The sequence below is a fragment of the Plecotus auritus genome (assembly GCF_963455305.1).
Source record: "Plecotus auritus genome assembly, chromosome: 13".
NCBI classification, from domain to species: domain Eukaryota; kingdom Metazoa; phylum Chordata; class Mammalia; order Chiroptera; family Vespertilionidae; genus Plecotus; species Plecotus auritus.
The window spans coordinates 3,327,253-3,351,011 of record NC_137779.1 but is presented as its reverse complement, the minus strand read 5'-3'; positions in this window follow the sequence as shown (position 1 = coordinate 3,351,011).

Below are 23,759 nucleotides of genomic sequence, written 5' to 3'. Positions count from 1 at the left end.
CCTTACCGCTCAGCTCGCTGCTCCTTAGTGCTACTGCGGAGGCAGGAGAGGCTCCCGCCACCGCCGCTGCGCTCACCGGCCACGAACCCTGCTTCTGGCTGAGCGGTGGGCCGTCTGTGGGAGCGTACTGACCAAGAGGGGGCAGCTCCTGCATTGAGTGTCTGCCCCCTGGTGGTCAGTGTGCATCACAGGGACCGGTCGTTCTGCCATAACGGTCGTTTAGGCTTTTATTATATAGATGGAACTACCTGACAGTCATTGTGCCCCCCTAAGGGGCCCCGGATTGCGAGAGGGCGCAGGCCAGGCCGAGGGACCCCACTGGTGCACTATCGGGGCCGGGGAGGGACACAGGAGGTTGGCCAGCTGGGGAGGAACCGCGGGAGGGCTCCAGGGCATGTCTGGCCTGTCTCACTCAGTCCTGATCAGCCAGACCCCAGCAGCAAGCTAACCTACTGGTTAGAACATCTGTCCCCTGGTGGTCAGTGCACATCATAGCGAGTGGTTGAGCAGCCTTAGCATATCATTAGCATATTATGCTTTGATTGGTTGACTGGATGACCAGATGACTGGACGCTTAGCATATTAGGCTTTTATTATATAGTATTGTTAACTATAATCCCTACACAGTACTATACTTCCCTGTGACTATTGTGTAAGTACAAATCTGTACTTCTCAATCCCATCATCCTTTTCATTCAGTCCCCCAACACGCCTCCCCTCTGGCAGCCATCAGTTTGTTCTCTGAATCTATGAGTCTGTTTCTGTTTTGTTTGTTTGTTTATATAGTTCATTAGATTCCAAATAGAACTGAAATTATGTGGGGTTTGTCTTTCTCTGACTGACTTATTTCCCTGAGTATAATATCCATGAGGTCCACCATGCTGTAGCAAATGGTGAGGTTTTGTTCTTTTTAACTGCCAAGTAGTGTTCCATTGTATAGCTGAACCACATCTTTATCCACTGCCTTCTGATGGGCACTTGCATTGTTTCACATCTTGGCTATTGTAAATATATTCACTCAAAATAATGTTTTAAATTTCGGTGGAGAAAAAGTCAAAGTGAATTGCTGGGTCATAAGGCAGTTCCATTTTAAACTTTTTGAAGAACCTCCATACTGTGGCTGTACCAATCTTCATTCCCACCAACAGTGCACTTATTCTTTGTTGATTTATTCATGAAAGCCATTCTGACAGGAGCAAGGTGATATCTCATTGTGGTTTCATGTGCATTTCTTTGAATAATTAGTGATGTTGAGCATTTTCCTGTTTATTATTCATTTGTAGGTCCTTTTTGGAGAAGTGTCCATTCATGGTCTCTGCTCACCTTTTAATTGGGTTACCTGGGTTGTTGGTTTGTTTGTGTTTTTGGTATTGAGTGGTATGGGTTCTTTATAAATTTTGGTTATTAACCCCTTGTCAGATGTATAATTGGCAAATATGTTCTCTCTCCCTTTCATTTTTTTGATGGTTTCTTTTGTTGCGCAAAACTTTTTAGTTTGATGTTTCTCTTGCCCAAAGAGATATATCAAAAAAATATTATAGGAGAGATGTCAGAGAGTTTACTGCCTATGTTTTCTTCCAGGAGCTTTATGGTTTCAAGCATTACATCATTTTGAGTTTATTTTTGTATATAGTGTAAGAAGGTGGTCTAGCTTCAGTTTTTGCATGTATTTGTCCAATTTACTTAACATCATTTGTTGAATAGACTGTCTTTGTTGTATGTTCTTGCCTCCTTTGTCAAATATTAATTGACCATATATGCATAGCTCTCTGTTCTGTTCCAATGCTCTATGTTTCTGTTTTTATGCCAGCAGTATGCTCTTTTGATTACTATGGCCTTGTAGTATACTCTGATATCAGATAGCGTGATTCCTCCCTTTGTTATTCTTTCTCAAGATTGCTGTGACTATTAGGAGCCTTTTGTGGTTCCATATAAATATTTGGATTTTTTGTTCTATTTCTGGGAAACACACCATTGCTCTTTTGGTAGAAATTGCATTGCATCTATAGATTGCTTTGGGTAGTATGAACATTTTAATAATGTTAATTCTTCTAAAGGATGAGCATGGTATATGCTTTCATTTAACTGTACCTTCTTCAATTTCTTTCTGTAGTATTTTTTAATTTTCCAAGTACAGGCCTTTTACCTCCTTGTTTAAAGTTATTCATAGATATTTTACTTCTTGGGATGCAATTGTAAATATGATTGATTTTTAAGTCTTTCTTTCTGATAGTTGGTGTATAAAAATGCAAAAAATTACTCAATATTTATTTTGTATCCTGCTACTTTACTGAATTTATTTATTAGTGCTAGCAGTTTTTCTTTGCAATTTGAGGCCTTTAATTTCTTCTTTCTTGTCTAATTGCTGTGGCTAGGAATTCCAGTGCTATGGTGGCAGTGCAGCCATTTTTAACATCTCTGCCCCTGCGCAAGTTACTTTCCTCTTGCACCGAGCAGCCCGGGGCAAGCAGTTTCTCCTTTGTCAGATTTTTTGGGAGGAGTAAATGTCGTTAGAAATAGCATAGCAAATAATAGGCATTCAATTAGTGTGACTTCTCATTCCTTCGTCCTACAATATACTAACTAGTTGAACACATGCTATGAACACAAGCTATTAACAGTTGGCATGTTGTGTTGAAGTTAACTGATTATAGGCCAGTCTCTCAGACTCACCAAGGTTTTCTTGAAGATGAACAACATGTGTTAATAATCATTGTTTCTGTTGGGCACAGCCTAACATCTGGCACATACTTGGATATTCAGGAAGTGGAATGAATGAGTTCTCAGAACAGGAGTGGTCAGAATTATAATTCCATCAAAGTACAGAAAGGTTATTTATTCTTGATATGTAGCAGGGTTCAGAGTCAGGATCTCTGTATGTTCTTATAGCAGCCTGCACATTAAAACAGTTATTTAAAATATTTCTGAATATGACATATTTCAGAGGCCAGCCTATACCTTATACTTGGAACCAAACAGGGCCCTTACATCCACTTTTAAACAATGTGTTTAAGTAATTAGAAAGTGGTCAACCCTTTATTATTACTGGCAATGGAATCATAATTCAACCTCACAGATGATGCAGAAGATCATATTGTCCATTTGTTTCAACTTTTGTTTAATGGACTTAATCTCTCTTTTTTTTTTCCTTTTTATTCCTGCTTACACTCCGGCATAGAAACAGATCAGCTTTGAATTATACATGACACATGGTACTCAATAAGCATTTTTGAATGCATGAATAAGTGATGAAGGAGCCCTGTTACTCACAACCGTTCTCTAAGATGCTGATCTTTACTTTTGTCAAGATGCCGACACCCTCAGCCTTTCATTTGCTCACTTTGCTGCATCTAGGCCATCTTCAAGCCTGCACTCTCAATCCCTCGATGTCCCCACTCTTGGACCTTTCTTTGTTTTTAAATATATTTTATTGATTTTTTACAGAGAGGAAGGAAGAGGGATAGATAGTCAGAAACATCGATGAGAGAGAAACATCGATCAGTTGCCTCTTGCACACCTCCTACTGGGGATGTGCCCGCAACCAAGGTACATGCCCTTGACCGGAATCGAACCTGGGACCTTTCAGTCCGCAGGCTGACGCTCTATCCACTGAGCCAAACTGGTTTTGGCTCTTGGACCTTTCTTGATGTCCTCACTCCTTTGGCCTGTGGTGGTATCCCCCCAATGGAGCCAATCCCAATTCTGCTTCTCCGTGGCACAGCATCACGTGAGAGGGTCTCAAAATGCTGATGACATGGGCCAGTGTCTACCAGGGGTGGGCAGACTTTTTGACTCGAGGGCCACGATGGGTTCTTAAACTGGACCGGAGGGCCGGAACAAAAGCATGGATGGAGTGTTTGTGTGAACTAATATAAATTCAAAGTAAAGGAGCGGAGCGGAGAGCAAGAGAACCCTCCGCTCTTTCGGCTCCGCGGGCCGGATAGAACAGCCCAACGGGCCGAATCCGGCCCGTGGGCCGTAGTTTGCCCACAGCTGGTCTAGGCCCTCTGACTTCGGGGAATCCTTGCTGGTGACCTTGTTATTCATATCTTGCATTTTCCCTGGCATTGTTGCATCACAGTTTTCCAAAGTCTCTTTGTCTCCTTTGAGTCACTGCCTTATCTGTGCCTGGTGTTAACGTCAGTTGCTCTCTTGTTTGCAACTTCACTGGGAATCTGGAAGCCAGCAGCGTCCACCTCAGCGCAATCTTATCAGACCCGTCACCTGCTGCTTTTATCTATGTGTGTATTTATTAGTCTCTCCATCGCTGATCCTCCATGAGCAGTCCTTGCAGTGTTACCCTTCAGTCTTCTGCTAACTGCTTCCAGAACGTGCCATGTCCTTGACTCTGCTTTTTCATACTCCGCTGGTTATCTATTATCACATTTCAAACTACCCCCAAATTAGAAGGTTTAAACGACTCCGTTTTATCACATCACACAATTTTGTCATGTATTTGGTCAGGGCTTTGCCAAGCAGCACTCAGCCTGGGCTGGTCTAACGAGAACCAGCTCCTCACATGCCCAGCAGCCTGGGAGGCTGGGCCTTGCTGCATCCTCCTCATCTCCAAGCAACCTCAGGGCCTCTTACCTGATACCTCAGGGCTCCCAGATACTAAGTTCTCTTAAAGGCTAGGCCTGGAAATAACATAACATCTCTTCTGATATATTCTAGAGATGAAAACAGTCACAGGCCAGCCCTCATTCAAAGGAAGGGAGAATAGACTTTACTTCTAGATAAGCATTGTGTCAAAGAATCGACTGCAGTTTTAATCCATCAGACCTACCCATCTTAGAACTGGGAGTTTATTTTCCATGGGTTCATGGACAGCGAACTGTGCTGGCCTTTGCTGCTCCCAGGCTGGCACTGATACAGGAAAGGACCACATTCTGATCTCTGGCCTGAGTTATGACTTCTTATTACTATAAATTAAAAAACAATCCTATATAATAAAGAGGGAATATGCAAATTGACCATCACGCCCTCGCACAAGATGGCAGCCCCCATGTGGTCACAAGGTGGCCGCCACAAGTAGGCTGGCAGGGGAGGGCAGTTAGGGGTGACTGGGCCTGCAGGGGAGGGCAGTTGGGGGTGACCAGCAGGGGAGGGCAGGTCGGCAGGGGAGGGCAGTTAGGGGCAATTAGGTTGGCAAGGGAGGGCAGTTAGGGGCAACCAGGCCAGCAGGGGAGGCAGTTAGGGGCAACCAGGCCTGCAGGGGAGGGCAGTTGGGGGTGACCAGGCCTGTAGGAGAGGGCAGTTGGGGGTGTCCAGGCCTTCAGGGGAGGGCAGTTAGGGGCAACCAGGCTGGCAGGGGAGGGCAGTTGGAGGTGACTGGGCTGGCAGGGGAGGGCAGTGAGGGTGACCAGGCCTGCAAGGGAGGTCAGTTGGGGGTGACCAGGCCTGCAGGGGAGGGCAGTTGGGGGTGACTGGCAGGGGAGGGCAGGCCGGCAGGGGAGGGCAGTTAGGGGCGACCAGGTCAGCAGGGGAGGCAGTTCGGGGGGACCAGGCTTGCAGGGGAGGGCAGTTAGGGGCAACTAGGCCAGCAGGGGAGGCAGTTCAGGGGGACCAGGCTTGCAGGGGAGGGCAGTTGGGGGAGACCAGGCCTGCAGGGGAGGGCAGTTGGAGGTGACCAGGTCTGCAGGGGAAGGCAGTTAGCAGTGACCAGGCCTGCAGGGGAGGGAAGTTGAGGGTGAGATCAGGCCTGCAGGGGAGGGCAGTTGGGGGCAGGATCAGGCCTGCAGAGGAAGGCAGTTGGGGGCGAGATTCAGGCCTGCAGGGGAGGGTAGTTGGGGGTGAGATCAGGCCAGGGGCGGAGGCCGTTGGGGGCAATTGGGCTGGCAGGGGAGTGGTTAGGGGGCAATCAGGCAGGCAGGCAGGGAGGTGAGTTATTAGGAGCCAGTGGTCCTGGATTGCGAGGCGGACATCCCCCGAGGGGTCCCAGATTGGAGAGAGTGCAGGCCGGGCTGAGGGATACCCTCCCGCCCCCCCCCCCCCCCCCCCGTGCACTGATTTCGTGCACCAGGCTTCTAGTATTTATATAAAAATACACACACACACAAATACATTCACATGCATCCTAGTGTCAGAAGAGGTGATGCTGTTCTTAAAGTCCAAGGCTGACCATGACTAGTTGACACTGGTTGTCTATGTCTGCCCTGTACCTCATTTCTCCCGGTTTGTTTGTCATAGCACCATGCCTTTTGTGGGAGAGTGAAGGAGAGATCCTCCTTCATTCATGCATATTTCCTAGTGGGGACCATGAACATTAATACTCTGTCTTCTCCCTCTTTCCCTAGCCGTCAGGCTAGGCATGAAGCTCAGACTGGACCAATTAGGGGCTGTATGGCATTTAACTAGAGCTGAGGAGAGCCCCCCTTTTTTTCCTCATAGAAATGTCCAAAAGGTATGTGCCAGGAGAAGCCAGGAAGGGGGTTCAGCATGTGTTTATCTTATGAGAGAGTGACTGGAAGATAAGTGGACACAGCAGAGGTGAGTTGGTGATCCCGGAAACATCATCCTGCTGGATGCAGACATCTTCAGCTACATGCCTCGTGCTGGTTATGTGAGTCAATATTTTTCTGTTTTTGCCTAAATTCATTGATGAAGTTATATTGTCACTAGCAACCAAGAATCCTGATGGAAAAAAATCCCTCCAGTTTTGCTGTCTGTTCTATATTTTTCTGTCCCTTATAAGACCTTAATCCTTCAATTACCCCATCTCCTAGTGTCTTTTCTCTGTCTTTCCCTCCTGGCTGCTTTCCCTTTGCACAGACCAGAGAGAAGACTGCCCATTGAGTCCTCCTCTCATTTTGTGCTGCATGGATAAATTTCTTTTGATAGTGAACTATACACACCCGTACATGCTTACTTCATCTTCTTAACCCCCTACAATCTATCTTCTCTCCTCACCTCTCTACTGAAATAGCAATTTTGAAATCAGTGATCTAGTAATGGCCACAACAAAATAGCATTTCTTCAGTTTTATTATCTTGGGTCTATTTCTGGCATCTGACACTATCAGTCAGTGACAACCTCCTCCTTCTGGCAAGACATGGTCCTGAACTTCTCTTCTCAGTGGCCCTATATCCTACTGGCATTTATGAGGAGCACGGTTCTGGTGGAGTCTTGAGGGAGAAGATTCAGAGCATTAGAGTCAGGAGGAGCAGCTATGGAGATGGTTTAAAGAGCAGTGGATAGAAATTTAGGAAACTCGGTTAAGTTACTTTATTCTTAGTGAAGTAAAACTCAAGGTCATCTGCCAAAAATGAGAAAAACTAGGTGAAAATGTCAGTTTTGAAGTGGATAAATATTAAATACTAGAGGCCTGGTGCATGAAATTCATGCACTGGGTGGGGGGGGTTTCCCCTCAGCCCGGCCTGTGCCCTCTCACAGTCCAGGAGCCCTTGGGTATGTCCAACTGATTGCTTAGGCCTAAAGCCAGCAGTCAGACATCCTTAACGCTGCCATGAAGGCTGGAGAGGCTCCTGCCACCACTGCTGTGCTTGCCACAGGGGGAGTGCACTGACCACCAGGGGGCAGCTCCTGGGTTGAGCATCTGCCCCTGGTGGTCAGTGCGTGTCATAGCGACCAGTCATTCCACTGTTCAGTCTATTTGCATATTGGCCTTTTATTATATAGGATTGTAAATAACAAATAAACAAATTCAAAAGAAGTGAAAAATATGGTTATAAACCAGCCCAAGGGTCCAGATAAGATAACTAGCTTGGGCTCAATCAGCACAATTTCACAGCTTTATCGAAAAGTCCAAATTTAGGAGAATCCAGGTAAGTGGCCATTGCAAACTTTGAGGCATCATGAAAATCACTGACTGGGACCCAGACCAGGTGAAGGTGAGGCCAAAAGAGTTCTAGGCTGGCAGACCAAAGTAAATATTAAATTAGCAAAGTTGTGAGAGTAGAAAAAGTGATAAGGAGGTGAAGCAGAGAGAACTTAGAGTAGAAAAGCTTGCATTGATGACATGGTTCATAGTGTGGCCATGCTGTCACTACTGTTCTCAAGCTTTGGTGCATCAGAAGCACCTTAGGGCTGTTAAAGCACAACCTGCTGGTCTTGCCCTGGAGATTCTGAGTCAATAAGTCTAAGGTCGGACCTGGGAATTTGCATTTCTACCAAGTTTCAGGTGATGCTGATGCTTTGAGTGCCACTATCTTGTGAGAAACAGAGAAGATATGAAGGTCAGTGATGTTGAGAACATTGAGACCCTGAGAGGTCAAGGTCATCAGTCTTCAATAAAAGCTTAGTGTTGATGGTGTCTCAAATGAACAGGTGCTCAAGGTAGTAAGAGTCAGAAGGCGGCAAATAGGAGGGAAGGATGAGAGTTGCAGAAGAGAGGGTCTTGTACAATGGCTGCAGGATGATGCTCTGCAAGGGAGGTGAGAGCAAGCGTGACCTCTGAGCTGGGGTCCGTGAAGAGAAAACAGCGTCTTTGGGAAAGGGGCTTGAGAGCTATTTATAATTCAGGGAAAACCACATTTCTGTTTAGACAGTGAGGCAGAAAGGATGCTGGTGCAAGGACACCAAAGAAGAGACTAGTTGAGAAGGTGGAGTGGATTATGTGGGGAGCGGGTGGAACACTGGCTGGGATGTACGTGGCTGACTGAGTTGGAAAGTAGGGGAAGAAGACAGGAGGGTGCGGTCTGTGCTGATGGTTGAAGTCTGGACACCAGAGCTAACGTTAGACCGAGTTTGTGGCCAGGGTGGGCCTGTGACAGTGTCAGAGGAGAGTGCTGACTCGGCATTCTGCCTTCTCGGTGGGGATTGGAGCCACCCCTCAGTTGTGTTACTTGAATATCTGTCTATACATGGTTTTGCTTTAACAATGTCTTCTTTGCTCCTGAGAGTATTGTTAGTAAGGATAGGAGGCCAGGCTGAGACGATGCCTGGATGGATTATTATCACTTTACTAGAGGCCTGATGCATGAAGTTCATGCACGGGGCTCAGCCCTTGCAGCCTTGGCAGCTGCCTCGGCCCTCATAGCCCCAGCTTCGTCCAGAGGTCATCCAGTTGTTCCACTGTTTGGCCGTCCAGTCTAATTAGCATATATCATTATAGATTGTTTTTACCCTAAGAGCTTTATTGTATAGTGGGCACAAGTAACTATTTGTTAAAATAATTTATCCACACCACAGGTCTCTTTTACTGTAATCATTGTTCCACAGTGCTCCTTATGTCAGATTGCATATGGCATTGCATTAAGAATTGTAACAACAGAATGCTAGACACATCTTAGAAGTTTAATGGGGCAAATAAGCATTGTGAAGCAAACACATCATTGGTGACTCTACCTAATGGGAAATGACTGAGCGAAGAATCCAGATTCTGGCTTCTCCTCTCTGTGACTTTGGTAGTGTTCGGTCCATGGTTTCTAAAGACCCTGTAATTGGAGACAATCTTGTAGGGTAGGAAGAGGGCGAGAGGCTTTAAGATGAGATAGATTATGGTCCTAGTCCTAGCTGAGCCCCTTAGATCTTGGAGAAATTACCCAACCATCTGGTCCTCAGTGTCTTCCCCTGTAAGTAAAACAGCAAAACAAAACAAAACAAAACACCCCAAATAGTAATTGATCTCATAGGGTTGTTGCAAAGAGGAAAGGAGGAAGCCTGTATAACGTTCTTAAGCACATTCCTAGGACATGCTAAATGCTCAATAATACGATTTCAATTTTCCCCCAATCTGCACTGTTACCTCGCTCCTTGTGTGTATTGTTAGGGGCCAGGGAACGCTTTTGCTGTGGGGTGGGGGGTGCATGGGTGACCTGACCACCCGCCACTTCTTCCTGCTGCGGGAGCGGCCTTCTTTGCTTGGCAGCCAGGTCCCCGGTGCTGTTAGCTCCTGCTTCATGGGCTCCATGCCTGTAGAGCGGGGCTTGGGTGCTCTGGGAAGGGAAAGCTCCTCAGGAGAAACAGGGATCGCACTCCCTGGATACACCGGCGAGTTTGAGATGAAGAGGAAGAGGCTTTGCCAAGTTTGTGTCACGCTTGGACGCTCGTGCAGAGCCTGAAGGCTCTGGGCAGCGCTCGCAGCACGCATGGCCCTGTTTGGGGCTGGCGAGGCGCCCGTTGGGAATGTACAGTTTACTTTCCCGAGGCTCCATCGTTCCATCCCCCGATGGGGTGGCGGAGATGAGTCAAACAGAGGCAGGCGTGTGCTTCCAGAGTTCCCACTCCCTGTGAGCACGGGTGCAATACGTTTCTCTGACCCCGTGACCCTTTGGAACTCGGTTTCAAAATAGTTGGAGGAAAACCCTGTTGATAACAAGCTCTGTGTATGCTTTGAGTCTCCCAGAGAAGCTTGCATACAAGTCCCTTGACCGGAATTGAACCCGGGGCCCTGCTGGTTCCTGCAGTAAATGTTAAATTAGCAAAGTTGTGAGAGCAGAAAAGGTGGGAAGGAGGTACAGCGGAGAGAACTTAGAGTAGACAAGCTCACGTTGATGCCACGGTTCATGGTGTGGCCATGCTCTCACTACTGTTCTCAAGCTTTGGTGCATCAGAAGCACCGAAGGGCTGTTAAAGCACAGCCTGCTGGCCTTGCCCTAGAGGTTCTGATTCTAAGGTTGGACCTGAGAACTAGCATTTCTGCCAAGTTTCAGGTGATAGGAAGGTCAGTGATGTGGACATAGAGATCCTGAGAGGTCAAGGTCATCACAGAGTGAAATGAGGAGCATGGAGGGGGCACTGCCATGTCCTATATATTTCTTATTTATTTTGAGACTTTGGGAGGGGGGTTAATTGTGGTGGAGTAGAAACTAGGGTGTACTAAGGTTTTTGCATTCTGAATTGCATTTAGACTCCAGGAAAAAATCTATTCCCTTCAATTGAAAGCAAAATAAGAATGAAGCGAATTGATGTCCTCTTTCACTGACCCAGCGCGCGCTTTACTCAGCCCTGCCTTACCCTGTTTCCATCATCAGGCCTTTCTCTTCAGGTCCTTGCGCTAGATGCTGCAAACCAGGAAGGTAAATGGATAGACTGGGAGCACCTGAGAGCCCCGGATGCTGTTCTTTCTTAGAGCAGAATACGTGTGTGCATTTTCCCAAGAATAGGCCCCGTTCTGGGAATTATGTTCCTTATAGTTTGAGGGAAGGTGAGGATGCAGGGATCCTCAAACTACGGCCCGCGGGCCACATGCGGCCCGCCGAGGACATTGATCCGGCCCGCCGGGTGCCGCTGCCTGTCCTGCTTAGCAGCCGACTCGTCCCGGGCCTGCAGTGCGCATAGGAATTTGTTCATAGTTTTTTTTAAACTATAGTCCGGCCCTGCAACGGTCTGAGGGACAGTGAACTGGCCCCGTTTAAAAAGTTTGAGGACCCCTGGTAGAGGAATGGGGGAGCAAACATCTAAACACACTGGGCTTTGCTGCCTGAGCGGGTATGTCGCCCCATCCTTCCCCTCAGCCACCTTTCTCCAGGGCGCGCTTTCCCGCTGGGCAGGCAGGTTTTGTGCTGTCTCGGTGTGATGCCCGCAGTCTTCTCCTAAGAGAGGAACTCAGAGGAGCATATGCCAACACACGCGCTGGTCGCTGGCGTAGGGGCTGAGGAATCTGAAGCATTGGAGGTTCCGAGTAAAACAGAAACAGGCGGGGTCCGCAGCCACACCCTGAACTGTCTGCACCCCCCATTCACCAAGGCACCGCCCTTGTTCTTGCTCCCTGGCTTCCTGGTTAGGTTAGTCTGTGGGACCCCTGCCCACGGGTGGGACAGAGGCGGAGCTTGCATTTGCATTAGGAGCTCTGCGCCCAGGACAGGCTGGCCTCTCTCAGGAGCAGCAAAGCCATGAGTGTTTTCGCTCCGAGGTCACAAGGGGTCTGCGGCTGCTGTCCAGCTGCTCCAGGTCCGTCCTGAGGAGGCAGTGTTCACCGGGCTGGGGGCCTGCTGTCCCAGGACTCACCCCCTCACATGGAACCCCGAACACCTCTCTCCATGACTATTTCAAGGGGGTGGGAGGAGGAGGACATGGATATCTAGCCTGGGAAAAGCAGGAGCATGTTATCTGGATAAACTACTTCGTAGGGGTGCCAGGCCCTCCTCAGATGGTGGCAGACACCGCACGGCCAGCCTAATGCCAGACCTTTGCACACTTTCATCTTCCATCATCTCTCTGGGTTTCCTTTAGGTGCGGATACATGGAGGCTCCTGTCTGTCCATCAAACTGCACCTTGAATTTAAACAGCTGTTAGTCAGGGTTAAATCTGCAGGCTGAGCTCGCCCTTCACTCATTCCTTGCAAAGAAAGAAAGAAAAAAAAATCAATGCAGCAGGAAGCAGGGGCATCCATTTTGAAAAGCTGGAATGAATTAGGTTTTTCAGTAAAGCCAGCGACCTCCAGTCCTCCCCACAGCCTCCTTTTCTCACACCCAGCTCTCGGCGACACCTCAGATTTAACGAGACTCATAGACCTCAAATAATGAAGGGTGCTGGCTGCTGGCCACTTGGTCCAGCAGGGTCAGAGAACACTCTGGATTTTCAAAAGAAACCTTAAAGGCAAAGGGTATTTTGGGGTGGGGGTGGAAGGAGGTCCCTGATGTAAATGTCTCATGTCTTGTCTGGAGCACTTGAACCCTAATTCAGTGGGAGCTTCTGGGTCTCAGTATTGGCCAATGGGACCCTAAACCTCAGGGCCATCCGAGACCAGGCCTGTGGTGGGTCAGTACTTGTGGTTTAAGTGCCACCATCTGTGCCCCTGTCACCCCTACCCCAGGCCACTAGGAGGAAATGGGTAGAGAAGTTCTATAACTGTCTTCCATGTGATGAATCATTGTTGGCACCATTTTCTTTGGGTCAAATCAATAATTAAATCATTTATTTGGCCAATAGAACTGAAATTATGCCAACAAAGGACAAGGAATTGTGAAATCTAGAACTCCAATGTATGCATTGGCTATAGATTTAAAAGACAGAGTGCTATCTCGGCATCAAGAGACTTACCAATTTTGTTGCCAGCTGGTGTGGCTCAGTGGTTGACCTATGAACCAGGAGGTCATGGTTCAATTCTTGGTCAGGGCACATGCCTGGTTTGTGGGCTTGATCCCCAGTGTGGGGCATGCAGGAGGTAGCTGATCAATAATTCTCCCTCATCATTGATGTTTCTATATCTCTTCTTCTCTGAAATCAATAATTTTTTTAAAAGAGACATATCAATTTTGCTGTTACTTTACATATCTTCTGTAATGCAGTACTAAAACTTGGTACTTGTTTGTAAAGTGAGAGGGTGAGGAGAATCTCTAACTCTCCGTGGAAACTTAGAGCTCTTTGCAGTCTTTGAAAACAAGAAATGATGGTGCTCAACCAAGAACACTTGCAAGCGCTTAGACACAGCTCGAGAGAACAGCAAGTCCTCTCTGGTGAGTGCTTGCTGAATTCCCCCAGAAAAACAGCTCCAGGTGCTGCCTCCCAGAATCACTTGTCCTCCCCTCGTCTCTAGTGACAAGATTGTTTTTATGCCTTGTGTAACCACCACCATCACCACCACAGCAGCAACAACAACAGCAACATAACTGACATCTACAGCACGACACCACACCTGCAGGCACGGGCTGAGTGGCTTGTGAGCAGAGGTGAGAGGCGTGTAGATGAGAACACAGGCTGAGGTCAGCCTTTCTGGGTTCAAATCACCACTTTGCCACTTCCTAGGTGTGTGCCCTTAGGCAAGTTCATTAACAGTGCCCAGCACATAGTAGGTGCTATAGAAGTGCTAATGTTATGATGCCATTTAAACTGCAGAATATTTCTAGGAGGGACACGTGATTATGGACATTTTCCAGAGAAGAGCCTGCTGTCTGACAGCGGGTGTCCCCCGATGTGAGGCTCCTGGCCATGTTCTCGGCTCCAGTCTTGGTCTCTTACAGTCTTCTTTGTGCTTTAGTGGCCTTGTTGGCGAGGGAACTTTTATTCTTCCCTCTGCTTCTGCATCTTAGTCGAAGCTCTCGGGTTTTCTTGCTCACCTTTCCCAGACTTCGATCCCATTTTCAGTAGGTTTGCATCACAGTTTCTGTTTCCATTTCTTTTCCTATTTGTGTGGCCTTCTCATCCATATCATTGCATCTTTTCCTTGAGATTCCAATTTGAAACCTGCTTAAGCTGTTTCCTTGCGGGCTGTTGATTGGGTGAGGGGAAAGCAGGTCAGCCACAGGGATGGGAAGACCCACGGCTCCCAACTGGGGTGAAAGGAAACGGACCAGCCAGCAGCACTTTGCATCCCAAATGCCAGCTTTCTGGAGCGCAGAGGCCCAGCCGAAACCGCCGTGGAAAGAAAAGATGACAGAGATGCCACATGCATAGGGGGAAACACCTTGGAGGGTGCGTGGTGAAGGCAGAGCGTCAGACCGTGGCTGCCTAGAGGCACGCACTGGAGGGGAGCGGGAGCTATTACCCTGGCTCTCTGAGAGCAGCATTTCGCTTGCTTTCTTCCCTGTTGGGAATGAAACGGTTGTTCAAACTGCAGAGCCCAGAAAGCTACGCCAAGGGACGAAATCAGCTGCTGGATTCATCTGCTCTGGCCCACACTCTAGCTCTGGTCTGATTTCATCCCTGGTGCACAGAAGAGAGATCTCACGCACATAGTTTGAAATTTACGTAACTCCGCCATGTTTTCTTTGTATCTTGTGTCTTCTCATAGTGCGTCCTGTTTCTCTGCTTGCACACATCTTAGTCTCCACGCTCGTGCTAGGACCGCCTCTGTGGTTTCTTCTGTGTCTCTGGCTCTCACCCAGTAAACCTCTGTACTGACCGTTCTTTTCAGAAGAGCCTTTCTTGGAATGTCTGAGTGTTTCCAGAGAGGCCCTTCCTCTTTCCTCTGCCCCTTCTGGCTCCCAGCATCTCACCCTGCAGTCAATGGACTCTGAAAATAGACAAAACCAGAGTTATTCAGCTTGTGATTAAAACCACTTAGTCTACACCCAGGTGCAAGATCAAATTAATTAGCCACTGCGGGCTGTAGCGAGTGCTTCACCGGATCGATGGGGCCAGGCGCCGGGCTTCCTGTGAGCCGAGCTAGAAATGGAGCCACAGGAGAAACCTGAGAATAACTCAAGAATACACTGAAACATCCAGTAAACTGGCTCAGCATAAGAACTGCAATACAAAGGCCTCTACTCAACTCAGAAGCTGAAGATTGGCTTGACTGTGTGTGTGTGTGTGTGTGTGTGTGTGTGTGTGTGTGTTTTATCATATTGTTCTGACCAATGAAGTGGGGTGTGGAAAGGAAGAGAAATTTCAAGGATACAGATGATCTGAAAGCCCTTGATATCTGGGTTTCTAGGCATAAAAAGCTGTCTAACATGGAGTCAGGGTGCCGGGCCTTGGGGTTTGCTTGATTGATGGCTCCTGCAGGTACACAACCCCATCCAGGTGCCTTCTTTCTCACATAGAGTCAATAGGTCACTAATGTGAGTAATGAGAAAGGTCACATCACAAAGGATGGTGAGTGCCGTACTTATACTTCCACAGCTTTGGGTTCAGCTCTCCATGTGGGGCACTGAGATCTGAAATGACAAACCACCAAGTTCACTGTTAGCTGCCTGCGGAATCACCACCTCTCTGGGAGTGGCTTGTGGGGCTCCAAAGACAGCAGATTTGGAAAGAATCATAACCTGACTTGGGATTTTTTGCTCTTTGGTTTAAAATGTTCCTCTTCGGAAGTGAACATTCACTGATATTGATATGGCATCCATTGTGTGCTGAGCTGACAATATATGCCAGGGGGTAGGCAGAGAGTGAGGAAGAGAATGTTTTGATCCTTTTAAGAGACTTGAAGACACAAGCAAATAGCCATAGCGTTAGGCAAGTGACATGGCCTATCTGGGCCTCAGTTTCCACACCTGCGCAGTGCATTAGTACAGCACCCTTCACAGGGTTATTGGCAAGAGTAAAGAAGATGACGTGTGGAGAGCCCTTAGCACATGGCATGATACTTAGAATGCTCAATATGAGTAAAGTCAGGATTTATAATGACAAAAACAAAAATCCCAAAAAACGATCAGATCATTTCAATTTCTTCACAACATGACTGTTCTGTGAAAAATATTTATATGTGTAAACTTACACTTGCTGGCTCACTTACAATTATTGATCCACTGTTTTTTTTTTTAATTACTATTTTTATTTAATCCTCATCTGAGGACATGCTGAGAGAGAGAGAAAGAGAGAGAGAGGGGAGAAGATTTGAGAGAGAAACATTGATTGATTGCCTTTCGTATGCTCATGAACTGGGGATCAAACTCACAACCCAGGTATGTGTCCTGAGTGGGAATCGAACCAGCAACCTTTTGGTGCATGGGATGGTGCTCAACCAATTGAACAATTCCAGCTGGGCAGATCCGTTGTTTTCAGTGAGACACAGCCTGTGTGTGCATGCAAGTATGGTGCATGTGCAAGTGTGGTCCATGTGCATCTGTGGTCCATGTGCACGTGTAAGTGTGGTGCATGTGTGTGGTCCATGTGAATGTGTAGTACATGTGTAAGTGTGGTGCATGTGCAAGTATGGTGCATGTGCACGTGTTTACTGTCACTCTCTTCTTTACTAAGATGCTGGACTTTGCAAGTCCACTGGACTTTCTTGGGGAAAGACACCCAGAATGGGGTCTTGGCTCTCTCCAGGAGAGCACTGATGAGGTGCAGGGGACCCTCGATGTTAGATACAACGGAACAAGAAGCCCATTTTTCCTACTCAAGGGCAGCACTCGAAGACTGTGTTCAGTGCCAAAGCCTGGAACAAGCCGGGGATAAGGATTAGATTGTAGCTTTCCGAAGCTATTTCTAAAACACAGACAGACAAACTGGGGGGCTGTAGGGAAAGAGAACTCTGTTCTCTGGGGAGAGTGGCTAAGCCACCTCCTGTGCTGCCTGCCCCCATCCCCAGCCCATTGGAAACATTCCTGTGATACCGTGCCCCACGCAGAGATCCCAAGGGCTCCCCCATTGCTTTCCCTACCCCCTCCCGAAAAAGTCAAAGAAAGAAAGAAAGCAAAATGGTGGTAGAGAGGTAAGAAGGAAAGAAGGAAGAGAGAAGGAGGAAGGAAAGATTTCTTTTTGGGAAGTAAGGCGTGTGAGTCACTCATGAAGCTTAAGTGGGGAAGAACAAGCTGAGGTTTAAAAACCTAAAAAAAGAGAATGCAAAATATCAAGACTCCGTAATGCCCAGAGGTTAGGACTATTGAAAACCCAAGGACATTTGTTGAGCATGTGGTGAGGGAAGTGGTATTACCTTCAGGTATTTCAACCCTGTGACTTTGGGTAAACTTTGAATGAGCAAGCTAAGCCCCTAGTGTTAGAGAGTAGAAATTTTTTTAAAAAAATATATTTTATTGATTTTTTACAGAGAGGAAGGGAGAGGGATAGAGAGTTAGAAACATCGATGAGAGAGAAACATCGATCAGCTGCCTCCTGCATACCCCCCACTGGGGATGTGCCCGCAACCAAGGTACATGCCCCTGACCGGAATCGAACCTGGGACCCTTCAGTCCGCAGGCTGACGCTCTATCCACTTAGCCAAACCGGTTTCGGCGAGAGTAGAAATTTTTGAGCATGCTTCCTCCTAGTCAACTTAGCCTTGAATCCTAGCTGCACCTCTAGCCTTGCAAGATAGAACATAGATCACTGTCAGTTTTCTGAAGAACAGGATGACCCTGTAAATAACATGGTCGTCAATGGCATGACCCTGACGTTGCTTGGGAAAAACTGTTTTGTCTTGGGTTACTTGTTCTGCAAAAACAGGATGTGGTTAATGTGCTTAAAAGTGGTCCTGCACAAAGGGTAGGGGCTGCTCTCTGGACTCCCTGCGTGGAGAAAGGCAGAGCAGTCGCCAGCCGGCTAATAAAGGCTCCCTAAATTTTAGTTTGGTCTGGACTCCAGTGGTCGTTCACTCGCGTTCGCTCCACAACACCCAGCTGTGGTGTTGTAGATTTTACAATCCTCTGGGCCTGCCCAGCCTCCCTGTTGTCTCTCTTTCCCAGGCCTAGGCTCACAGTGCCCCTGAGCACAGTGACTTTTAAGAGTTAAATCTGAGGAAAAACACCATTTGGAAGAGAATAGGCTGCCTGCCTGGTATTTATGTAATCTGGCAAAAGGGAGGCTGTGTCAGAAGACAGAATCAAGTGCTCGGGACATAAAGAAGAGGAGAGCAAGAAAAAGGCAAGAAGGCAGGGAACAGAAAAAAAAAGGAGGAAAGAAAAAAGGAAGGAAGGAAGGAAGGAACAGAGGAAAAAAGGGATAAATGAACATAGCTTGAGGTCCATGAGGATAAGGAAATGAGGGGGAAAAATAGAAAACACTAATATAAATGCCTGTTTCAAAGTTTCCAACCACTGTCTATTAGAATTGTTGAGCTCTGATCAAACAGCCTCGCATAGACATGAACGTAACCCTCAAAAACAGGCAAGTTGTCCATGTTCCTGAGTTCTTTCTCTTTTTTCCCTTTTTTTCTCAACCTCCCCCCACACCCACCCTCTTGGTGGGTGTGGGGTAGAAAAGGGCATAGTGGGTATGAATGGTATTGGGGAAAAATAAAATAAAAAACAGGTAAGTTGGAAGTTTATAACATTTAAAACATTCCAAACAACAAACCTCTCTTGATTATTCATACTTAGAGCAGCAGGAAGTCAGTAGTTAAAGTGTATGTCTATAGAGCAGATGATTTAATAAAAATAGAAGTCCAGGGCTTCTCCTGCAGCCATTGCCCTGAGCCCAGTCCCATCGACCTCCTAAGAGCTCGCCGCTCAGCCTTCAGGTGCCCTCCTGAGGGAAGTCACCAGAGCTTCCCTCTCCTCCAGGGTCCTACACTTTGAATTTAGAGGAGCTGTGACTGATGTTAGGAAAGCGCTCCGAGGCATGCGCATGTGTGCTCACACGCTACGTCAGATGTAGCTGTGCCCCAGGTAGCTCATCACAGGCAAGCACCCACACAGACTGAGCACCTGCATGCGCCTCTCACAGACTGAGCACCGGTGGTGGGAACCTGGAGCCCCCATGGAAAATGCTTCACAGTATTTCCAACTGTTCTTCATTCCAGCGTGAAAAAAAGTAGAAAAGAAAGCAATGAAGGACAGATCTGCCATTCATGGAGTGAGAACTTCCTATGTGTGATGCATTGGGCCAGGCACACCTTTATGTCCAACGATGCAATTCATTTAGTTTTAGAGATACTTGTTGAGTCGCACTTTTAAAAAATATATTTTTATTGATTTCAGAGAGAAAGGGAGAGATAGAATCATGGATCGGCTGCCTCCTGCATGTCCCCTACGGGGATTGAGCCTGCAACCCGGGCATGTGCCCTGACCAGGAATCAAACCCTGACCTCCTGGTTCATAGGTCAACGCTCAATGAGTCGCACTTTAATGCATCCAAAACAATGTCTTCTGGTGACCTGTCTTAGAGGGAGTCATTTCTGTCTGAGAAACCAGCTGGGAGGGGCTGGGAGGCACACAGCTGCCAGCAGCTGGGGCCCGGTGCTGGAGCCCCCGGAGAAGTGCGCTCTGGCTGCACGTGGGAGCCCTGGTCAGCACGGAGGACTTGCTTCTGCGTTTGCTCGTCCAGGGCTCCCCCTGCTTTTCCCATTCATCTCATGGAACTGAGCTGGTCAGTAGTAGCATCGCCAGGGGAACTAACAGGCTAGGTTCCCCAAACACCCGTGGGAGTGGGGGTTCTTGGGGTACCGCTGGAATAAGCATTTCCAGAAGCCCCTGTGGGAGAATGAGCTGTGGTGAAAGCTTTCTTCATGTGGAGTTACACGCCTTGGGTTGTAAAGTCCCATGTCCCTTAAGCCAGTCCTAAAAGAGGCGTAGCTGTGGGCTTAGCAAAGCCTTAAGGAAAGCCACTGAGCTCCTGATCCATGTTGCAGCCGGGCCCAGTTCTGCATTCAGGTTCATTAAAGTGCATTGGTCCCACCTGCCATGAGCCACATGGGCGAATGCCAGGAGCACGACCCCCTGCGACAGGAATCGTGGGCACAGGCGAGCCGAGAGGCAGGAGCTGAAAGAGGCTCCTTTGTGCAGAAGTTTAAATATTCAGGTCTCCTGAGCCTCAGTGGCCACACCTGGCCAGGAATTTGTTCCCAGGTGTGATTGACAAAAAGGCACCTCCCACGGCACCCATACCTCACCGGGCATGTGTCCAAACTGCCTCTGGCCAGTCCCTGCCCCCATTGATCAGTGGAGAGTGTTAAATGCAGCTTCTTGGCAAAGCTGTGTAAATGGCACGCTGACATTATGTAGTCTTCCCTTTCCTACTTTCCTGTGAAATAATAACCCGATTATTGAAACGGTACCACCAGGATGTACAGAACCAAATCGCCTGAGATCCAGAGCAAGTTCACCTCAGCCCTCATGTGGCCTTTCATGGGTTTCCTTAGGGAGTCTTGTGCCTTCATCCTCCTGAGAACACCCACCCCCCGCTCCCTCTGCCTTGCTGATTGTCTCTCAGGACCTAGAAGATGCTTTTTGTGGGCTCCAGCAGAAACAGACAAAACCTTGGAAGCCAAAGAGGGCTCGGAAATCATCTGGTGGAGGTTCAGGGCACACCCCCAGCTGCCTGTGCATATTTGCCACAGCCAGAAGAAGTGGCTTGTTTCTCTCTGTTTATTTTTTTCCTAGAGAAAAGGAGTGGCTTAAACTCTGGAAACATTGCCCAGTGATTTGGCCTCATGAGAATGTCCTCATTATAAATATAAACATAATATAGTGAGAAAGCTAATAACACTTCCCAGCACACATTGTACCCAGGCTTTGCTTTTGGACTTCGTCATTGTGACTTAGCATTGACTAATAGAAAAGCCATGTTCTGAGCAAAGAGAATAAAAGGGCATGGGTCAAACTCGGACTGAAGAAAGACATACTTGTTTGACTGTGTGGCCAGTGTACGCTGGGGTTCTGAGGCCTACCCTGCTACATAAGTATCAGAGGAGCAGCACGAACCGTCAGTGGTGGGTGGAGAACCTCAGGCCACTGACAGGAAGTCAGGGGCCCAGGAAATCAACAAGAGGTCAGGAAGGAGCCTGGAGGTAGATCAAAAGCAAAAAGGCTCAGGACGTACGTGGAGAACCTGGCAGGCGTGAGAGAGTCTGTATTTACCAGGTGGTGCCCACCTGGAAGGAGGCTGGTCTAACCATTTCTCTTATGCCAAGAGAAATGATCTTTGGCCTGGAAAGTGGGGGAGACTACAGCTTTATATTTGTTTTGTAGTTTACAAAACCTCATTGTGCCTTGACAACCCAGTGAAGTAAGCAGAACAGGGTACCCCCATCCCCATCTATACTAATAATAGATAGATATGTAAATTGACTGTACCTTCATGACGCCCACAGCCAATCAGGAGTGAGTATGCAAATTAACCCGACAAAGATGGTGGGCCTGTGGGCAGCACGCACACGCGCAGGCACTGAGCAGCCAGGGGTGGGGTTGGTGCCCACCTGTCCTCTGCGTAGCCGGGGCAATGTGGTGGGCATCCCTGGGACCCCACTCGCTTCAAGCCTGTGGCCAGCACGTGCGCACCGGCGCCAAGCAGCCGGGGTCCTGGGGACGCCACTGGAGTGTCTGGTCCTGTCAGCCCAGCCTGGGGCAGTTGGAGTTCTCAGTCCTTTTGGTTTGTGCAGCCCCTGGACCGGAAGTGGAAACCAAGAGCATGGGGAGTACCAGGAATTCTGGGAATCGTAGTTCTCGTGGCAGACACGTTGCGGGATCTCCTAGACCAGTGGTCGGCAAACTCATTAGTCAACAGAGCCAAATATCAATAGTACGACGATTGAAATTTCTTTTGAGAGCCAATTTTTTAAAATTTAAACTTCTTCTAACACCACTTCTTCAAAATAGACTCGCCCAGGCTGTGATAGTTTGTGTAAGAGCCACACTCAAGGGGCCAAAGAGCTGCATGTGGCTCGCAAGCCGCAGTTTGCCAACCATGGTCCTAGACACTAGAGCAAAGTGAGCCTGGACCAAGTTACTGTTGCAGGTGGGGGTTGGAGGGAAAGCAAAGGTGAGAGACATAAGTAAAGTCAGAGTGTCGAGGAAAAATTAAAGGGAAGATATCCTGGACTTCTAGGAAATCTCCACCAAAGGAGCAAAGAAAAAAAAAGACCTTTATTATTCTGTGAGCACCAAACCAAACTGGGTTGGGGTCTCAGACAATTCGCTCATATGATTGCAAAGACAGACAGAAACTCCCAGATTGGAGAGGGCTCCCAGATTGGAGAGGGTGCAGGTCGGGCTGAGGGACCCACCCCTCATGCACGAATCTTCGTGCACCAGGTCCCTAGTTTTATAGATATTGAACCTCAGACTAAGAGCCATGAACAGATTTGCCCACAGTTACTAACAGCAGAGACAGACATAGAGCTCAGGGCTGGGGTGCTCCGTCAGTGCTGTCTGTACACCATGTGACTCACGGACATTGTCAGCAGGAATTGGAGCTCCAGATGATGAGGAAGGACTGGGCCAGGGCAGCCTCTGGAATGTCAGTACCGACTGAAACAGCTGCCGTGTTCTCAGCTCCTCAGTGGTTTCTTCAGATGACAACCTCACCAGCAGTGATTGACGTGGTCCAGACTGACCTTGTGGTCGTCCTTGAGCTCCGACGTGTCCCAGGATTGGCAGCTATTCTGGAGATGGAGGCAGGTGTTTCCTCCCAGGAGAAGCTCTGACTCCAGCTGAGGCTTAGTAGGAAGTGCAATGAGACCACATGTACGAAAGCTCTTTGAAAAGTGTGAAGCGTGGGAAATATCCATTTATTTGCTAAGTGGGGAAAATATTTAAAGTTCTCACGTTGTGTTATGCACAAAATATACCCGAGTAGATGAAAAAAATATGGTGAAAACGCCCACGATGTATTGCTTGATTATTTGCCCCCACACTGCAAACAGCCTTGGACTAGATTGTCTTCTTCTTCACACACAAGGAGGCGGTTATTGCGATCCCTAAATGAGAGGAGGCACGAGGTGAGTAACCTGCCCAGGTCGGGGAGCCTGGTGGGAAGCCTGGTATGCTGAGTGCAGGGCTCTGTGTCCTGAGGTGAACTAGGGTGGAACAGACATTCTGGCTGTGACAGAGGGAGCTGGGTCAGGCCCCATAGAGGAGAGGCTGTTGGAAGGTGGATGAGGAGTTCACCAGGAAGCAGCCAATGGTCAGGGTCCCCAGGGTCTGAGGGAAGAGCCTGTGACACGGCCTCAGTGACAGTGGGTGTGGCCCCAAGGAGAAGCCACAGGGGCGGCTTCCTCTCCCGCTCCTCTTCCTGCTTCATGTCCTGTGGTTTAATATCAACGCATAGGACACTCCTGCTTCGAATTGCAGTGTTTGTCTTTCCATTGAGTCATACTTCCACTCAAGGAAAAGCATTCTCAGGTGAGGAGGGTCCCCGTTTACTTACTTAAGATGTGGGCAAACCCCTCACCAAGACTTCTGTCAGCATCTAAGCTGGCATTTCTCCCAATGTGCCTGTGAAAACTCTGCCTAAGGCTGTCTGATTCTGTTTGCTAGTTAAAGTCAGTAACTTGGTGTTTGCTCTCTGACAATGCGATTTCAGCGCCTGCGTGTCCTCCAACGCAAGTCACATGTCCATCCTCATCTTCAGGCTTGTGTTCTGTAGCTTCAGTTGTCATTATGGGACCATGGGTTATTTCTTTGGGGCAAAACTGTTTGAAATAGGTATCATTATGGTCAAACAGAAATGAGTAGATATCCTGGATATAAAAGAACCCAGGAAACTTGGAAATCAAGGCACAAAATGGAACATTTATAGGAATTTAACTTGCAAGAGG